Source organism: Nycticebus coucang, chromosome 10, assembly GCF_027406575.1.
Source record: "Nycticebus coucang isolate mNycCou1 chromosome 10, mNycCou1.pri, whole genome shotgun sequence".
Classification (NCBI taxonomy): domain Eukaryota; kingdom Metazoa; phylum Chordata; class Mammalia; order Primates; family Lorisidae; genus Nycticebus; species Nycticebus coucang.
Genome location: NC_069789.1, coordinates 122,307,558 through 122,327,314, shown reverse-complemented (window position 1 = coordinate 122,327,314; position 19,757 = coordinate 122,307,558). Strand labels below are relative to the sequence as shown.

At 42.3% G+C, this 19,757-nt stretch overlaps 1 long non-coding RNA gene across 1 annotated transcript in view; it reads right to left on the bottom strand.

Moving 5' to 3' along the window:
* Positions 1–590: 590 nt before the first annotated feature.
* LOC128595842 (uncharacterized) overlaps positions 591–19,757 on the bottom strand; it is a 33,494-nt gene continuing 14,327 nt past the window's right edge. The window contains exons 4-8 of the long non-coding RNA XR_008382996.1: positions 17,818–18,100; positions 15,788–15,966; positions 13,846–14,926; positions 11,895–12,125; positions 591–734 (exon numbers count right to left, since the gene is read on the bottom strand). This is a non-coding gene — a long non-coding RNA (uncharacterized LOC128595842). The remainder of the gene's footprint in view (positions 735–11,894; positions 12,126–13,845; positions 14,927–15,787; positions 15,967–17,817; positions 18,101–19,757) is intronic.

Sequence of the window (19,757 nt, the reverse complement as noted above, 5' to 3'; positions counted from 1 at the left end):
GTAGTAATTAGCTAAATAAAGCAAAAGCATTTTGGTTGAAAGCAGTCACTGTTTATTAACTGACCTGATTACAGAATAGTCAGGGTAGAAGGCTTACTTCATTCTTCTAATGAGCCTGTTGATCTGCTCTTCCCTATTGATTCTGCTGTCACCATCCTGTAATAACCTCATTGACTGACTTCAGGTCTGGGTACCCAAATGTACCGTGTGGACCTACAATCCTCCGCATGTTAATTGAAGCCATGTTGACCTTAACAAAGATTCCACTGAGGATCTAGTGAAGGTGAAGAAGCTTCGCAACTTTTGGACATCGAGGCTGACATGATTGATCCCTGTGATCCTGATGACGAATGTCAGTTTGGGCTCTGCCAGGTGAGTAGAAGTTGCCAGCTTCTGTTGCCATCCTAGCTAGTCAATCTGGGTTCTGCACGTCTGCTTATATTCCTTGTGATAAAGCTTAGCGCTTTATAGATGAGCTTCCTCCTTGCCTTCTGAAGCATCTTTGGGCAAACTTCTTTCTCAGGGAATTGACCTTCAGCTCTGAGGAATTCCTTCACTGTTTCTTAAGGGTTTCTGGTGTAGCAGGAGCCTTCTTTTTCTTTTTGTGGTTTTTGGCCGGGGCTGGGTTTGAACCCGCCACCTCAGGCATATGGGACCGGTGCCCTACTCCTTGAGCCACAGGCGCCGCCCAGGAGCCTTCTTTTTCTTCTCTGAGATATCCTCTATGGTTCCAACTGGAAAAGAAGTGAGCATTTTGTTAAGACCATTTGAGTGAAGGAATTGAGAGACTTCTGCATCTGTGTGCCCCTCCTAGACTTTTGGAGGCTCTGAACTAACTTAACTTTATTCTTCTGAACTGGCCTTTGCTCTGTCACATGCCCTTCTCTTCTGCAGTCATCCCTGGGCTGGTGGGTGCGGGGACTCTAGAGCAGCAGGACGTGGTCCATGGGAAACCAACCGGGCCCAGTGGGATTTAGATACAGGAGGGTTGTAGACTTCGTGGAATGGTCTCTAGTCTTCAGGCTGTATTGATTCTAGTTTTCTTGGAATTAAACAAGAGATAAATACCATGAATGTATCCTCTCTGTGTTAACATCCCAAATAAGCCAAATGCGTGTCTTTTGGATTTTTAGTGTCATTAATATCAAAAACTAGATTCAGGTCCAAAAGATTGAATTTAGAATTTTGATATTGGAAAGCATGTTAAACATTGAAGGTTTAAAACACTTGTCATAACAGAGTATTACAGATTACTATAAATTAATAGCCATTTTTTTCAGCTTTTATTGAAGGATATTATTTAAAAAACAACAAAAAATAGTCATTTATTCAGCCAAAGTAATAGTTGAAAGATTATGAGAATAAAAACTTTACCCTTTTATAGAGAAGAGACTCAGCTTCCCAAATGATAAGATCTAATCAAGCTGAACAAAGAAGCTAATAAAGCAGCAGACTGGTTCTTCCCTTACGCCCGTCTTTTTGTTTTTCTTTTGCAGTTTGCTCCCAAGGTGAGCAACAATCTGTTACTATCTCTATTAACATTACATGAAAATACTGCTTAAAAGAAAAGAATTGTCAGGCGGCGCCTGTGGCTCAGTGAGTAGGGCGCCGGCCCCATATGCCGAGGGTGGTGGGTTCAAACCCAGCCCCGGCCAAACTACAACAAAAAAATAGCCGGGCGCTGTGGCAGGCGCCTGTAGTCCCAGCTACTCGGGAGGCTGAGGCAGGAGAATCACATAAGCTCAAGAGCTGGAGGTTGCTGTGAGCCGTGTGACGCCACGGCACTCTACTGAGGGCAATAAAGTGAAACTCTGTCTCTACAAAAAAAAAAAGAAAGAAAAGAATTGTCATCTTTACATGAGTGTATAAAATGTTGAAGTTAATTTTAATATACCATTGAAACCCTTTTCTTTAAGATCAATTGGACTATAAGGTAAGATTTTTAGAAATGTTTAAAGACATTATCATCTTTTTCAACTTTTGTATCTGTAATTTCATCTCTCATTTTCATTTATTTAAAACAATTAATAAATCTGGAATGAGGCAAAAATGTTTTTTAACAAAACTCACATTGTATGATCTTTTCTAGCTCCCCTTTTGCCCCCAAATCATACTATTTTCCATATGTATTTTGTATATAGAATATTTTTTATACATACTAGTTTTAATCACATATATTAGCTTTAATTACATGTATTAACCAAAATATTAATTTTTTTTTGAAACAGAGTCTCACTCTGTCCCCCAGGCTAAAGTGCCCTGGTGTGATAGGAACCTCAAACTCTTGGGCTCCAGTGATCCTCTTCTCTCAGCCTCCAGAGTAGCTGGGAGTACAGCCACCTACCACAAGGCCCAGCTAGTTTTTCTATTTTTAGCAGAGATGAGGTCTTGCTCTTGCTTAGGCTGGTCTCCAAATTCTGAGTTCAAGCGATCCACCTGCCTTAGCCTCCTAGAGTGCTGGAATTACAGGTGTGAGTCACTCCGCCTGGCCCAAAATGTTATTTCATATTAATTGCCATTTCCTGTAATAAACCTAGGAGATGAGCACTTATAATTGTATGTCAGACTCAGAGTCCAGACCAAAAGACAGTGTGTGCAGTGTCTAAACCCACAAACACAGCTAAGTCAGAAGAGACGGGCCAGTGTCAGTTCTTCCTACGAGTCACCATAGCCTAAAGGTTTACAATTAAAGTCATAAAGGTTTCCATTAGTAATTACTACAAATGTGACAGAGTTATGACCTTAAGCCATGTACTCAGCTGGCATCAACCTACCTGACCAGGATGTTCAGAAAAAAAAATGTCTAGATGAAGTTTTGAAGATGACTTTATTGTGTCAATAATTAAAAAAAATCCTTCTATTTATCAAAAACTTTAGAGTTATGTGAACATGGAAAGTATTTTGCCTCATTTCTGTAATTGATGACCCATTCCTGTGTCCACACGAACTCAGGAATGTTTATAAAACTCTGCCCACGATCCCTGCCCAGTGCGTCACTGGGGTGATCTCAGCACTCTGAGAGGCCAAGGAGGGTGGATTAAGGAGTTGGAGACCTGCCTGAGGAAGAGTAAGACCTCGTCTCTACTATATACACAAAAACTAGCTGGTACTTGGGATGTGCACCTGTAGTCCCAGTTACTTGGGAGGCTGAGGCAAGAGTTGGCTTGAGCCCAAGAGTTGGAGCCTGCTGTGAGCTATGATGACACCAGAGCACTCTACCGAGGGTGACAGAGTGAGACTCTGGCTCAAAAACAAAACAAAACAAAAAAGCAATGCAAACAAACAAAAAACTCTACACCCATGACTGCTGAAGAATGGAATAATAAAAATTTCTCTCCTCTCATACATGGCCTAAGGCCTCAGTGAGATTCAGAGGACACAAGGTATTTATTAACATCTAAAAGCAGAGTGGAAGAAAATTAAACCCTTTGTAAGAAAGGATTTGGGAAGGAAGACCTGAAAGGATACCAAGGTTACATAAAACCAGAGCAATTCACTGCAGGACTTTAAGGACACTGGCTTTGTTCTGACAGGGAACACTGAATGCCAGACCCCACCAAAAATCTCTCTCTAGATTGTTAAAAACATAGCACCTGAAAGGGGTGGCCTTGGAAAGTTTTCAAAAATGACAGGACAATACCTGGTCCTACAGTTTCCTAGTAAGAGTAACCATCAAGTCTTCTAAGTTTCTTCCTAGCTGGCACCCTCACACACAGGAATTCTCTCTTGCACCACTCTGGAAAAGGCTGAGCCAACAGAAGGTGATGTAAATCCTTCTCTTTTGAAATTGCTTTTGAGAATTTGAGCTTTTGATAATTTGTGTTGCACAGAGTTCCTGGGTAAACAGCAATGAAGGAACTTCAGTCTTCAGACTTGTCTCTGGGACAAACCCTGCCCATCTCTTATGATACATAATCCTGATAATCCCAACTCCTAAGAAATACAGAGGAACCAGCTTTGACATCCACCCAGCTGTTTTTCTTGTTTAGCTGCTACTAAGAAGGAAGAAAGGGGCTGACAGTTTCCCGACTGTCAATTTGCAACAGCCTCTCTGCCAAAGCCTTAGGCCTCACCTAACAGGCACAATGTAAGGATACCTCCTACCTATCCTATCCTATCCTACAACTACAACTTGGACTTTACCTCACCAAGGAGAACAATGTAACCTAATCATCTGACCCCTATACTAATCTGAAAACACACGCAAGCAACAACAGCAGCAAAGGGGGCCTCTGGGCCTCCGCTGGGGGCATTCTTCCCTCCTTTCTCTGGGAGCCACACTGACTGCCTGCTCTCCTCTCTCCCTCTCTTTCCCTACTCTCTTTCTTTTCCTTCCATTCTCCTTCTAAGAATATGGAATAAGCTTAATGCTAAACATCTAGAGAAATTCTTTTCTTGTCATGCTAGCATCCACTGAACTTTCCACCTAACACCACCAAAGGCAGCCAAGAGGAAGGAAGAGTAGGGAGGAGTCGGACTGACTGGGAGCCGATTTCAGCAGGACGAACAGCCATATTTCCTCGGGTCGCAGCGTCTCAGCTGACCATCTGGACATAAGCCCAGAGCTGCATGTTCCCCCCAACGGTGGAAGGAATCAGGAAATTAAATGTTGTCTGTGGAACGGAAAGGAACAACAAATGGCAAGAGTTACACAGAATCAAAGCAAACTTCCTTCCGGAACTGGGAACTCACCCAGGCTGTAGGCTGAAAGCTACAACTTTAGCCCGTAGGCCACAACTCCAACTGCCTTTGGTTGGTCCTGCAGGGGGTAGTGTAGAAAACACTTTTATTTATTTACCTATTTATTTTTGTCTTTTAGGTCTGATTTGGGTGTTCAGTTTTGCCGAGAGCATTTTAAGGCTAGCCACAACATCGCGTGTCTCTGTTTTGACATCTCGTTCCTCTATTATTTAAATAAATCAATTATTTAGAATGAGAGATCTTTAGAATTTATTTTTTAAAAATAAGGGGGTGGGGAGTTCTATTTAATTTAGAAACTCCATTACTTGGCCATCATAGTTAGAATCCTCAGTGGTACTGAGAGAGGATGCCCGGGGAAGGTAAGGTCTGAGAGAACAAAAGTCTTCTCACGGGAAGCCCCAAGGAGACACCTGCAAGGGCCTCCCTGTGGTGACTTGGAGAAACTTAGGAATCCGTAGAAACTTAACTTTCTGGTGACTGGAAACTAAGGCCTGCTTCTGCTTCTGTAAATGCCTGCAAGCCCGTCTTCTGCAGCTTGGCTCAAGCTGACCAGCGAGAAAGGCCCCTGTGAATGAGGAACCCCTGACTGGAGAGAAAAGGGAGAAGACTGAGCAAGCCAGGGGGCGCCGCAATTTTTGGACTCTAGTCTGCTGTGCGTGGTTCTGCCGCCTAAAATAAAGCCCTTGCACCATATCTTGGTGTTTGGGTCATTCTCTCTCCATCCGGCCTTTATCTTTCTGCAACATTTCATTTATCCCCAAACTGAATTGAATAGTTCCTCAGAGGGAAAAATCCCCTAACTCTCCTTTCTTTCAGTAATAGGCTATGAGAAAGATGACAGAAGCTTTTTTTGAATAGGACTTTCATGACAGACACTCCTGAGGACATGTCGTGGTTAGAAAAAATCTCAAGTTTCCAGCCACTTGTGTGGCCGCTGCTGAAGGCACATCCCGCACTTTGTGCGCCCCACTGTGGAGACCAAAAGGAAGGGCTCCCACATGGTCACAGGACGAGTCTTTAGAGAGGTAACAGGTAAGAGATTTTTATCTAGTGTCACTCATTATGACACAGGAACACAGAGACAATCACAGAGGGAAACAGCCAAAAGGACTATTTCAGAGGGGAAAGGGATTAAAGCTATGAAGATTCATCCACAAAGTACCAAAATGGAAGATACCAGATTTGGTTTACTAAGACTGGTCGTGCAAAGTTCTTTTTCGGTTCTCATCTTTGATCTAGACTTGATCTTTTGGAGAGAAAGACTTAACAGAACACAATTAATTATTAATTCTTTGCTTCTTTTCGCAGGGCTTTTAACTGCCTGTTCAATTCAGTCTTTTTCGGTTCTTTTAGGAGTCTTTGTTAAAGTATAGAGGATTGGTGGAGGCCTGTTAAATACATTATTTTATAAGGGGAGTACTTTAATTGTTTTCGAAGGAGTATATTTAATATAGAACATATTAAATACAGTGGCAAAGCCTGTATTTGATTGACCTTTGATTCTTGGCAAGGGGAATGTGGAAGAACTTTTTCAGAATTAAAAAAAAAAATTTTTAATCTTAAGGGCATATCTTATGTACATAACTTTTTTTTTTTTTTTTTGTAGAGACAGAGTCTCACTTTATGGCCCTCGGTAGAGTGCCGTGGCCTCACACAGCTCACAGCAACCTCCAACTCCTGGGCTTAAGCGATTCTCCTGCCTCAGCCTCCCGAGCAGCTGGGACTACAGGCGCCCGCCACAACGCCCAGCTATTTTTTGGTTGCAGTTTTTTGGCCGGGGCTGGGTTTGAACCCGCCACCCTTGGTATATGGGGCCGGCGCCTTACTGACTGAGCCACAGGCGCCGCCCTGTACATAACTTTTATAATCAACTTTGGATTTTTACATAGTAAACTTTGATATTCAGGGAGGCATGAATTGGTCAACTAATGGTGCTTTTTGGTGTTTATAAGAGTGACCATTGTGTATGGTATCTGGACTTTTGAGTTTTGTGTTAAAGTTAACTCATTAGTCTTTCGTACGGGGATGGCAGTGTTGTAAGTGTTCTCCTGGCTTCTGCATGACTTCAATCACCTTACATACGTTTGTGGCTTTCTGGCTTTCTTATACTGATAGGGATGAAGTCAAGATTGAGTTCAGGGCAAGAGAATGAAACTTGTCATTTATAAATATCTACAAGTTCTGGATTTTAAGGCTAAGGTTTACAAAATGAGAGCATTTTATAGTCTTAGCACAGTTCTTAAGATAATACCTAGTCTTAAGAGTCTCTAGCGATCTGATTTAAAGTTGAGTAATTTAAGTGAATATTTAGGTTTTAATTTTCTTTTTTTCAAAGACAGAGCCTCAAGCTGTCATCCTAGGTAGAGTGCTGTGGCATCACAGTTCACAGCAACCTCCAACTCCTGGGCTTAAGCCATTCTCTTGCCTCAGCTTCCCAAGTAGCTGGGACTACAGGCACCGCCACAACGCCCAGCTATTTTTTGGTTGCAGTTGTCATTGTTGTTTAGTAGGCCTGGGCCGGGCTCCAACTTGCCAAACTCAGTGTATTTGGCTGGGACCCTACTCACTGAGCTACGGGCATCACCAACATGTTAGCTTTTTAATTTAAGTCCTGGAAGTTTGTCTCTAGTCTAATGGTCTAATGGTATTTAATCTCTAAAGTCATAGACAGTTACAAAAACACTTTCTGAGATGAATTAACATTATTACCGATAATATACACTAAGACAGACCAATATTTTATAATATTGGAACATATATAAATGTAATTTACATAAAATTAACTACCATTTCATATTTGACAATATTTTGACAAAATTAAATAAGCCTAATATGTCTTTCTCAGAGTTTCAGTGGTCTTAATATTTCAAAACGACCAAATTTAGAGTTTTGATTTTGGAAAGTTTGTCAAATATTAAAGGCTTAAAACATTTGTTCAAACAAGATTATAAGCCAAAAGATTCTAAAGGCAATACGTAGTCAACTGGGTCATATGTAAGTTTTTTTACAATTTTCCTTTTATGAGCTTCATTTAACCTGTACAGACAATCTACAAACATTTTTAACCTCCTTTCATTTTTTTCTCCTGCCTTTCATTTTCTTAAATAACCTTTCTGTTTCAGGACAAAATTTATCACACAAGATCTTTTCTTATACAAGCCATTTTCCTTTCTGTTTAATTTTTTTACTCTCAAAAAACCACTTTTTAGGCTGGGCACGGTGGCTCACGCCTATAATCCTAGCATTCTGGGAGGCCGAGGTGGATGGATTGTTTGAGCTTAGGAGTTTGAGACCAGCCTGAGCAAAACCAAGACCCCCGTCTCTACTAAAAATAGGAAAACTGAGGCAAGATGATCACTTGAGCCTGAGTTGGAGGTTGCTGTGAGCTATGATGCCACGTTACTCTACCCAGGATGACAGCTTGAGACTTGGTCTCGAAAAACAAAACAAAACAAAAAACACTTTTCATAAAATAGGATCAGTTTACTATGAAGTTAATTATTTACTTGGATAAACTGATAATTACAAGGTTTAAAAGGTAAGAATCTTTTTTTCTTTTTATAAAGATTCAGTTTCTCAAACAATCCAAACAACCAAATTATTACATTTTATAAATGAAACGAGAGACATTTTATGGAATATAACATTGATACACTTTTTTTCCCCCACTCAGAGCTGAACAGGGTACCCCCCAGTTATTTATTTATTTATTTATTTATTTGCAGTTTTGTCTGGGACTGGGCTTAAACCCACCACCCCCGGTGTATGGGGCTGGCACCCTATTCCTTGAGCCACAGGTGCTGCCCACCCCCCAGTTTTTTTGGCACAAACAGGCTGCTTTGTCTAGGCTATACTCTAAACTTTAGTGAAGTTAAGAACAAACCAGTCCGAAACATCTCTGGGAGGTTTTACCTTGAGTAAGGAGCACACATCTCAATCTTTTTTCTTGAGGAAAAAAAACTATAAAGATGTAATAACCTTGCTCTAGTGGAAGGACTACATTTATTTATTTGTTAAAATACTCATTTAGCTTGTAAAGGTGTTTTTTTCACTTACTAAGTCTTGGCTAAAATTTCTCTTAGGGCTGGTATTTACCTTTAGACAAAGAATTTATACAGGGGAGTTCTAATTTGGGTCTCTTCTCTGCCAAAACCTCTGGCATTCTTTACTTTCTTTGCATGCCTCTCTGTTTAACAAAATGTTATTTTATCACTGATCTGTGGCTCATGGGTTTATTTCTTGAATTTTTGAGACTAAGGACCTACTGAAGAAAGAAATTCTGGTAATAAAACTATAACATAGGCATCTTTTCCAATATCTTTTCATTGTCCTCCTAAATCTCACATGGCCACGTGGCTTCAAAGATGGCCACAAAGGACAGGACCTGTGTTTTTAATTTACTTACTAGGTGTAGAATTTAAGGTAGAAAGCAGGAAACCAGAACATCTAGTTTTTCTTAGAATCTCCAGGGGGCAAAGTTAGAGCAGGGAAGAAGGGGCCATGTGGGCTACACTGTGCTGCAGCTGCTGGCTTAAGTATGGGGAACATGTCCTTAGGCCTCACAGAATTTAGAGGTTTAAAATTAAGAACATAAGCTCATAGTCAAATCTAGTAAACCTAGAAATATTATAGAGGTGGTAGTTTTCTAATCTTTGGACACTTGAACTTTAATAACAGGTGTAAAATTGATTTTATCTCAAGGGATACTATAATCACCTGAACAATGAGGTATTTGAATTATTTCTGTTCACATGAAGTTCTTAATTTTCTTGGAGACATAGCAAAGTTCTTTTAAACTTTTTCTTAAAACACTTTAGCATAGTTCCCAAAAGCATAGGCTTCTCATGTGTGTTTCTTATTTTTTTCTCTCAGACAAACTATAAACATGTCAGAGTTGGAGTAAACAGGGCCACAGACGGGGGCCATTCACACTATTAGTTCGCCTTGTGAAGGGAGGGGGCAAGGGCCCTGTTTATTGTCTAAAAGATCTTCTGGGGGATCAGGGACAGGTAATTGAGGATAGAGAGGAGTATACATTGCAGGGGGGTTTACAGTGGAGACAGATCATAACTTCTGTTCTAATTCAGATTTCTGCTCATCAGTTCTTTTAGGCAAGTTTTTAAGGCTAGCTACCACACTGATGCTTGTTTTTCTTTCAATTTGATCTTTTTATAAATACAAATAAGGCAATTATTTAAGATGAGAGCTTTCTAAGATTTTCTTTAAAGAGATTTTCTAGTTCCAAGGATCTATCTTCTGGCTATTTATAGTTAGAATTTTCTACAGTATATTTCTTCTAAAAGCAACTTAATTCAATGCCTCTTTATAAGGCCCAAAGCCTCTTTATCGAAAAGGCTATTTTCAAGATTCTCAAAAATTCACTTTCAGAAATAGACTTATGTTAGAATAGACGATGACAAAAGACTCACTCTTCAGAGTTTGACACATTCAGTACACACTGAGTGCTGCTTAGAATCTTACATGTGCCAGACTCCCAGTCTTTAATAGACTGGCCACCTGATGTGTTCTTGAGAAAACATGCCTTCTGGATGGCGGAGACTAAGGAGAGAATACTCGGTCGAAAAGTCAAACTCAGAGACATAAAACAGGACAAGAAGGAAACTTCATATGTTTTTTGTTTTGCAACAAAGTTTGTCTTAAAAGACACCAAACTAGCTAGACCAATGCAGGGCCTGTTTGAACAATGGGCTGGTGGGGGTGGGGGGCTACGCCTGAGTTCTGCCCTATGGTAACCCTCTTTAGACAAAGCAGCACAGAAAAACAAACGACAAAATAAAAACAAGTAATAACAATGACAGCAGTTAGAATCTATTTCTGAGAGGAGATGGAATCAAACATATGAATATTTATACATTAACAAAACATTTCTCTTATTAATTGTAAATATGAAAAGAACAAAGATCTTTTATCATCTGCTCAACCAGAGCCCACAGAGAGGAAGACTGGGAGCCTGACTGGTAAACAAAATATCTCACCATGTGCCAGCTGGTGTTAAGGTTCCAATCCTCCTGCTGTTGCTTTCAGGAGAGCAGACTAGCTTTGAGATCCTGCCAATTACTGAAGCTGTAGGAATCATGGTGAAACCTACCCTTTCCTCTTGAGCTGGTTCATTGAAAGATCAACTCACAATTATGGTAGATTAATAAGAGAAAGGTTTATTTTCTTTCTTTCTTTTTTTTTGAAACAGAGACTCAAGCTGCTGCCCTGCAGAGAGTGCTGTGGCATCATAGCTCACAGCAACCTCCAACTCAAGCTCAAGCAATCCTCTTGCCCCAGGTTTTCTATTTTTAGTAGGGGGGGGGTCTCAATTTTTGCTCAGGCTGGTCTTGAACCAGTGAGCTCAAGCAATCCACCTGCCTCAGCCTCCAGTGTGCTAGCATGAGCAGAAAGGTTTATTTTCAAATACCATGCACATGGGGGAACCACAAGAATGATTTCTCGAAGCTGCAGTGATGGCTAGATACCTTTATAGATGGCTTTTGGAAGGAAGTGGGGAGAATGTGGAAAGTATAGGTACAATGGTGCAATAAGTCATTGCTAGGAGAGATGGGTAGATGGAGGGAAACAGATTGATTTGTAAATTAACCTGAGAGACAGGTATTGTGCTTCAAATGACCTTGAAGCCAGGTCTATTAGCATGTGATAGGGAAGTCAGCACTTCCTCAGATTTTAGGTAGACAGAGCAAAGGCTTTGTTCAATGTTTCCTGATTATCAATGGCATTTGACTTAAAATAATCTGTATATCAAAGAATCATATTTTGGGGTGAAATTTCCTTGGCTCCTTCATCTCATTAACTTTCAATCCAGGAAGGAAAAAAGGAGATAAGGACTTTTTCAGTGTGTCGGACTGGACACCAGAGAGACAGAAATCTGGAGGCTTTTTTTTTTTTTTTTTTTTTTTGAGACAGAGTCCCATTTGGTTGCCCTTGGTAGAGTGCTGTGCTGTCATAGCTAGCAGCAACCTCAAATCCTTGGGCTCGAGTGATTCTCTTGCCTCAGCCTCCTGAGTAGCTGGGACTACAGGCACCTACTGCAGTGCTTAGCTATTTTTAGAAATGAGGTCTTGGTCTGCTCTAAGCTGGTCTCGAACATGTGAGCTCAGGCAATCTCCCACTGGCCTCGGCCTCCCAGAATGCAGAAATCAGGAGTCCTAATGGGGAGAAGCTCTTACCCATTTTGCCAGCTTTTCAGGCCATGGCTGGCCTTTGCTGTGGCCTCCAGGAGAGCAGCATTTGGCTTTGATCACCCTGTTTACCATGCCAAATGTCAGAGGGTTCACTGAAAACATAATTCCCTGTTTCTCTCCTCTCTTCTCATTCATGATGAAGCACCCACTTCCAACTCTCTTTCGAAGTGTTCTAAGTGTTCTCTTTGCTCATAAACAAAATTTCTCTTCATTACACTGGAAAAAAAGAAGAAAACAGGACTCTCAATAAAGCAGATTTTTTAATAAGGGAAAAGCTATCAAATTTATTTTAATGAGAGCCAGGGATCATAGCTTACACCTGTAATCCCAGCACTCTGAGAAGCGGAGGCCAGTGGATTACTTGAGCTCAGGAGTTCCAGACAAGCCTGAGCAAGAATGACACCCTGTCTCTACTAAAAATAGAAAAACTAGCTGGGTGTTGTGGCCGCCACCTGTAGCCCCAGCTACTTGGGAGGCTGAGGCAAGAGGATCACTTGAGCTCAGAAGTTTAAGGTTGTTGTGAGCTATGAAACCATGTCACTTTACCCAATACAACAACAAAGGCCAGGCACCGTGGCTCATGTCTATAATCCCAACACTCCGGGAGTCAAAGGCGGGTGGATTGTCTGAGCTCACAGGTTCAAGACCAGCCTGAGCAAGAGCCAGATCCCATCTCTAAAAGGAGCTGGGCATTGTGGTGGGTGCCTATAGTCCCAGCTACTTGGGAGGCTGAGGCAAGAGAATTGCTTGAGCCCATGAATCTGAAGTTGCTGTGAGCACTCATGACACGGCACTCTACCAAGGGCGACACAGTGAGGTTCTGTCTCACAAAAACAAACAAATAAATAAATAATAAAAAATAAATAAATAAAACAGTAAGAACTGAAACTCTCAGGCAATCCACTTACTTCTGCCTTCCAGAGTACTAGGGTTACAGGCGTGAGCCACCGCTCCAGGCCCAGAAAGAAAAATCTTGACTTTCTAGGCATTTTGAAGCTGGCAGCTGAATGTGAACCTGACAGTTAGTGTCCACAATTGTGGAGACCAAGGAGAAGTGAGTCAAAAGGCTTTTAGACCCTAGAAATGGGGCCTAGAGAAGAAGGAGGGTGAGCAGAGGGGATGGGGACAGCCAACAGGCCTGGCAAATCCCCAGCAGGGAGTTTCCGAACTGCTGCAGAGGGCCTGCTTGGCCTTTGCATCCCTCAGTCCATATCTGTTGCAGGGTGGGACATATCAGGAAGAGAGAAGCCCAAGGGACTGGGGGAAGGAAGCCCGCTAGCCCCAACAGGGAGCCAATAACCATGAGCCATTTCAATTTGAAAGAGCCAGCCAGAGTGGGCCACCAATCACCAGGAGGACACTTAAGGCTTAATGTCCCCCCCCCCCCCCCCGCAACACACACACACAGAGCCAATATGGGCAACCTGCTTGTGACCCCCTCTGCTGCACCAGAAGTTTTCCTCTCTCCTTTCTTCCCAGCAAATTGTCTTCCTTTCCTTCACTCACTCATGGTCTATAAATTCATTCTTCTACTCCCAGACCAAGGCCCTGGCAGGATAATTCCCTTCTCCGAAGGGCTCCCCGTTGGCCTCAACACAAGGTCTTAAGGACAGAAGAGATGAGAGGGAATTGAGAGGGAATTTTTAACCTCATATCACTTTCTATGACAGAACAACAGAGAGACTATCGCAAAGGAAAGCAAACAGGAAAACGGTTTTTTTCTGAGAGGAAAAGGATCAAAGCTCTGAATTTTTGTATCACAAAGTACCAAAAACCAAGACAGCAGAGTTGGTTTACCAAGACTAGTCATGCAAAAGGCTTTTCTCTATTCATCTGAAATTCAGAAAGGAAAACAGGAGACAAGGACTTTTTCAGTGTGTGGGACCGGACACCAGAGAGAGGGAACCCAGGAGTCTTAATGGGGAGAAGCTCTTACCCATTTTGCTGGCTTTATCGGACCCTGGGTTCCCTTTGCTGTGGCCTGCCGGGGAGCAGCGTGGCTGTGGTCACCCTGTTCACTGTGCTGTGCCAGAAGTTTTCCTCTCTCCTTTCCTCAGAAGGTTCACTGAAAGTGCAACTGTCAATAAAGCAAATTAGCAAGAGAAAAGTTATCAAATTTATATAACACAGGACCTGTCAGAAAAATCCATGAGGTACAGAGGATTTTACAGAATGGATTGAAAAACAGAAAAACAGGTTTGAGGCGGGTCAGAGGAAGCAGCTTGATAATTAGTAAAACATGGTCATGTCATGTAAAGGGAGCCTCAGAGGCAGCAGCTCTGAGACATGACAAATGTTTCTTTTAATGCTTCTAAAGGTGTCGAACTGTGAGTTCATCTTTTTATTTATTTATTTATTTTTGAGACAGAATCTCATTATGTTGCCCTTTGTAGAGTGCTGTAGCGTCACAGCTCACAGCAACCTCAAACTGTTGGGCTTAAGTGATTCTCTTGCCTCAGCCTCCCAAAGAGCAAGGATTACCAGTACCCACCACAACAGCCAATATTTTCTTTGTTGCAGTTGTGGTTGTTGTTTTAGTGGGCCCGGGCAGGGTTCTACCCTGCCAGCCGTGGTGACTACGGCCAGCACCCTAAACACTGAGCTACGGGCGCCGAGCCTGTGAGTTCATCCTGTCAGGAAATGACAGGCCTGGCTGCTGTTTCTACAGATGTAATTTTCTCCCACAAAAAGCAGCTGAACAGTGTCATTTCTATCTGTGAGTCTCATGGTAGTGATCTCAAAATACCTCAAGGACATATATTTGGGGGTAAAATCGTTTACATTTTTTTCATATATGTTAAAAGCCAAGCTGATAGCTTTGCAGAAATTTAGGTTAGAGATGGTTAGAAATAGACAAAGGAGTGAAAAAGTGGGGAAAAAATGAAGATAAATGGAAAAAGAAAAAGGCAAATTGAAACATACCATCTCCATCACCTTTAGCCAGACTCTCAGTTGTGTGAATAGGTCATTTACTGAAGCAGCTGTGTCCCGTCCCAAGTGCCAGCCTTGCAGAGGAGCTTTGAAACAGTAGAGAAACAAAGGTTAATATTTGCAGCAGCTTTGAAAGCAGTTTTCTGATAATTGGGAGGATGCGGTCATGTTTTTGGTGTAATGTGAAGGTGATGAAAACCTCAACTGTTCTAAGAGCAGGGGTGAAAGGAAGATGCCAGAGAGGGAGGAGGGGGAGGAGAGGGAGGATGTGAAGCAGGAAGAACACGCCATCTTAAATATATTTCTCACATGCACCATTTTAAGTTTTTCTTTCAAGCTTATGGAGTCTCCTAGTTTAATTTCCAGTTTTTTTTAATTTTTTTGTAGAGACAGAGTCTCATTGTACCGCCCTCGGTAGAGTGCCGTGGTGTTACATGGCTCACAGCAACCTCTAACTCTTGGGCTTAGGTGATTCTCTTGCCTCAGCCTCCCGAGCAGGTGGGACTACAGGTGCCCGCCACAATGCCCGGCTATTTTTTTTGTTGCAGTTTGGTGGGGGCTGGGTTTGAACCTGCCACCCTTGGCATATGGGGCCGGCGCCCTACTCACTGAGCCACAGGCGCCGCCCCCAGTTATTCTCTTTAAGGGAGGTTATGGAAGACTCTTGCTTTTATTTAGAAGTTGTGAAATATACTATTATAGAATGATTTTCAGTATTTGGGGAGGTTTTATAGCTTCTGATTTCACTGAGTGCACAGATAATCTAGAGATCTTCTAAGATTGTGGCCCTCAAAGTCCTAAATCATCTCAGAGTAGCCTTACGCAGGACCCCAGGTATGTACAAACATTATTTCATAGTTCTGAAATATGTTATCTGCTGGAGTCCTTGAAGGTAGCGCATCAGAGATTTTCTTCTTAGGACCGAGCATTATTACACTGTCCCTTACTTTTCCGCAGTATCCCCACAGAAGTGAGGATTTCCATAAGTGCACAGGCCTCCCTTCCATGCCCTTAATGTAGTGTCCTCACAAACTTTATGGAGCAGCTGAGTGTTGCTAGACTCCTCCCCACAAATGCAGGACTGGCCGAGACATTCCCTCGGGGGTCTGGCTGGAGGCAACTGGAACTGGGGAGGGATGGAGAGAAACAGAGTGTCTAAGACCATCATCTTAAAAGTGGGAAATCTTACAGGGGAGCTTACCTGAATTTTTCCCACCAAAGTCCAAGAGACAGCTCAGCTATCAGTGGGCTTGTGTAGACGATGGTACTTTGACTTCTGATCATGCTGGGGTAAACCTGGGTCCCTCCCAGGGGCCCACATCAGGTCGCCATTTTGTTAACTCAGAGAAACTACAAAAAGGTTCATAATTTAGAAAGGAGCGCTTTATTTCTTCCAAAGGCTTACAGGCTGCAGGTGTCCATTCTGGCAGAGTGAGAATAGGGCCTGGAGGATATAAGGTGTAGGGGAGTGTGCAGCCTTGAAGGACCTAGAGAAGAGGGCAGGGAGCCCAGGTGTCCAAGATCTGAATGAGCTTAGAGAGTGGGGAACTCAAGAGAATTAAGAAAAGGGAGAGAGAAATGCCTTAGAGTGGCTGGAGCCCAGAAGAAAGGTGAAACTGGGTGTGGTGGCCTGGGGGCCAGATGTGGGAAGATGTCTGAGGTCTTTGTCACACTGCCACAGTTTCTCTGCAGCTGCCGAGCTTCAACTTTAATCTGTCCCAATCAAAATTTGGCCCTTGAATTCTTCCAACCAGTGGACTGGATCTGGGCCCCATTCATTCCCCATCCTCTGTTCTACCTAGGTCCCGGCTCGATGGCTCCTGTGAAAGTCAAAGTCCCGCCAAGGCACCAATGGTTTGTACTTACTCTCTGCTGGGCCTTCCCCCATGGAGGCATAAGGACTTACCTCCAGAATTTCCAATCCATAACACTTCCTCATTCCCTAAATTGGGCCAGCTCCTAGATCTCAGCTCCACAGACCCATGGAGATCTCCTCCCCCACCCACTGGTTCTTTCCACATTGAGAAATCTCCCCTCCTCACAGTTCAGGCCCAGCCTGGGCATGAGACCACACTGCAGGTCAGAAACCCTTTATTTTAGAAGTTTCAATAGTATGTGTGGTCTTTGTTGGGGAGGCAGAGTTGGTAACATGAAAGGAATGTCTCATGATGGGTATTTCTTTTTCTTTTCTTTTGTTTGAGACAGCTCACAGCAACCTCAGATTCTTGGGCTAAAGTGATCTTCATGGCTCAGCCTCCCAAGTAGCTGGGACTACAGGCACCCGCCACAATGCCTGGCTAGTTTTTTAAGGCTGGGGTCCTGCTCTGGCTCAGGCTGGTCTCAACCTCCTGAGCTCAGGCGATCCACCCACACCGCCCCCCCCCCCGAGTGCTAGGATTACAGACGTGAGCCACCCGCCCAGCCACGATGGATATCTCTGAGCCGTAGGTTGATGGTATCACACATGCATCATAAGTCCAGCAAATATTAGGAGCGTGCGTTTGTCTTCCTCAAGATGGTTAACATAATGCACTAGATTCATAATTCATATTCCATCCAAACAAGATCACCGGTGTTAATTTTGGTAAATTCCATTGTATTTGGCCAGTAATTCCACAAGGTAACTCCACAAGGCCTGTTATTCTTTTTACATGTTGTCATTCCTTTCCAAATCATGGTGTTGTGGTTCATGATATCACATGTGCATCATAAATCCAGCAAATAATAGCGGAGTGTTCTCAACATGGTTGACATATCGCACGAGATTCATAATTCATACTGCATCCATACAACATCGCTGGGCTTAATTTTATTAAATTCCATTGCATTTGGCCAGTAATAATTCCACAAGGCCTGTTATTTTTTTACGTTTTATCATTCCTTTCCAAATCATAGGTGTTGTGATATTTTCCAATTTCCCAACAATTCCCACACACACAGGAATGGATATGTAAAATAGAAATTAAACCACACTTACTTGTTCCAGTTGGTGATCCATCTTCTTTTTTAAAAAATACGTCATGATTTTTTTGACCCATTTATCATACAACTGGTTGTATAAAAATGAACGTGTTTTTTCCAGTACAGCTATCAGCACTTCCTTGATTAGAATTTTAGCCATCTTCTTTAAGACTGTCATCGTTTCTCTCACATACGTTCCCTCCGTTGGGAATTTTATCATCTTAGATATGAGAAAATCAACCAGTTTTTCTAGCAAAATGTCTGAGACCATATCGTTCATACGTGAAAAGAGTGAATTCCTGGAAAATAAATTTGAAAAGTTAACATTTTCAAAAACATTTCCAAAAGGAAAACGACAAATGAAACTACATAACAGCATGAGAAAGAATAAGACAGTAAGAATATTTAAAACCAAATACAAGAAATTCATGGCAAGTTTTTCTCCGCCACCGCAAGTTTCGTTATGACTAGATCTGGAAGAATTTAAAATTTAGCGGTCTGCAAATACGTAGGCTATTTCAATGGGAGTTGTTCCAGTTACACAATGGGAGGTGTTCCGGTGCTCCTTGACTCAGCAACTGCCATCATTTTCTCCTTAAAGTGACCGTGTCCCAAATGGTCCATGCTCACATGCATCACACGGATCCCAGCAGCTGTCAGACCTGTATGTGGCTTCCCCTTGCAAGGGACCCTCCTCCTGTCCTGGCCTTACTCTCAAGGCAGATTGTTTGTGTTCCTGCCCCTGGGCCATCCTGGCCATGTTGGCAAAGCTGGAGTTCTCCTACGAAGATCCCATCAACAGAACAAGGGGATTTAGAAGTAGACCCTCCCATCCGAAGTGACTTGCTTTTACTACTCCTCATAGTGAGTCAGATCTGGATCCTTCAGGGGCCTGGGAGGTTTGGTGTTGAAAGCAGGAGTGGACAGTGAGGTGAAATCCGGAGTGATGGGCCCTGAGAAGGCCGACCAGGCGTGAGAACATGTGAAGCTCGAGTGGATATTTTGGTGGTTGGTTGTTTGGGGAGTTTTGTTCTCACATATACCGTATATGTGCAGGGTATTCCAAAGGTTACCATATATATACCTACGTAGTAGAAATGGGAAATGTAGCTCAATGTAGCTCTATTTATAAAATATTCATATAATTTTGTATAGGAAAGAATCTTGTATGAACACTTTTTGTCTTAAAGTAAGTGGTGGTTTTAAGAAAGAAAATTTAAGACAAAATGAGGAATTTTAGAATGTTGAAAGATGGTGCATGTAAGTTGTAAAGATTTATGAAAAAGATTTCAGAAAGAATTTTGTATGTGATTAAGTTGATTGTAATGAAAAGGAAATCCCTAGTTAAAAGAACAAAGTTGTCTGTTCTGGCTCTTGAACACATTCTTCTTTTTTTTATTATTATTAAATCATAGCTGTGTACATTAATGCGATGAACATATTCTCTTTTCTTTTCTTTTTTTTGAGAAAGAGTCTCAGTCTGTGCCCTGGGGTTGAGTGCTGTAGCATCATAGCTCACAGCAACCTCAAACTCTTGTGCTTAAATGATTGTCTCGCCTCAGCCTCCCAAAGAGCTGGGATTACAGGCATCCGCCAAAATACCCAGCTATTTTTTTTTTGTTATTGTTGTTACTGTTGTTTAATAGGCCTGGGCCAGGTTCGAACCTGCCACCCCAGTATATGTGGCTGGCACCCTAATCCCTGAGCTCCGGGCGTTGAGCCTGTGAGTTCACCTTGTCTCTGTCACGAAATGATAGACCTGGCTGCTTTTCTACAGATGTTATTTTCCCCCACAAAAAGCAGCTGAACAGTGTCATTTCTATCTGTGAGTCTCATGGTAGTGATCTCAATATATCTCAAGGATATATATTTGGGGGTAAAGTCTTTCACGTTGTTTTCATACATGTTAAAAGCCAAGCTGCTGGGCGGCGCCTGTGGCTCAGTCGGTAGGGCACC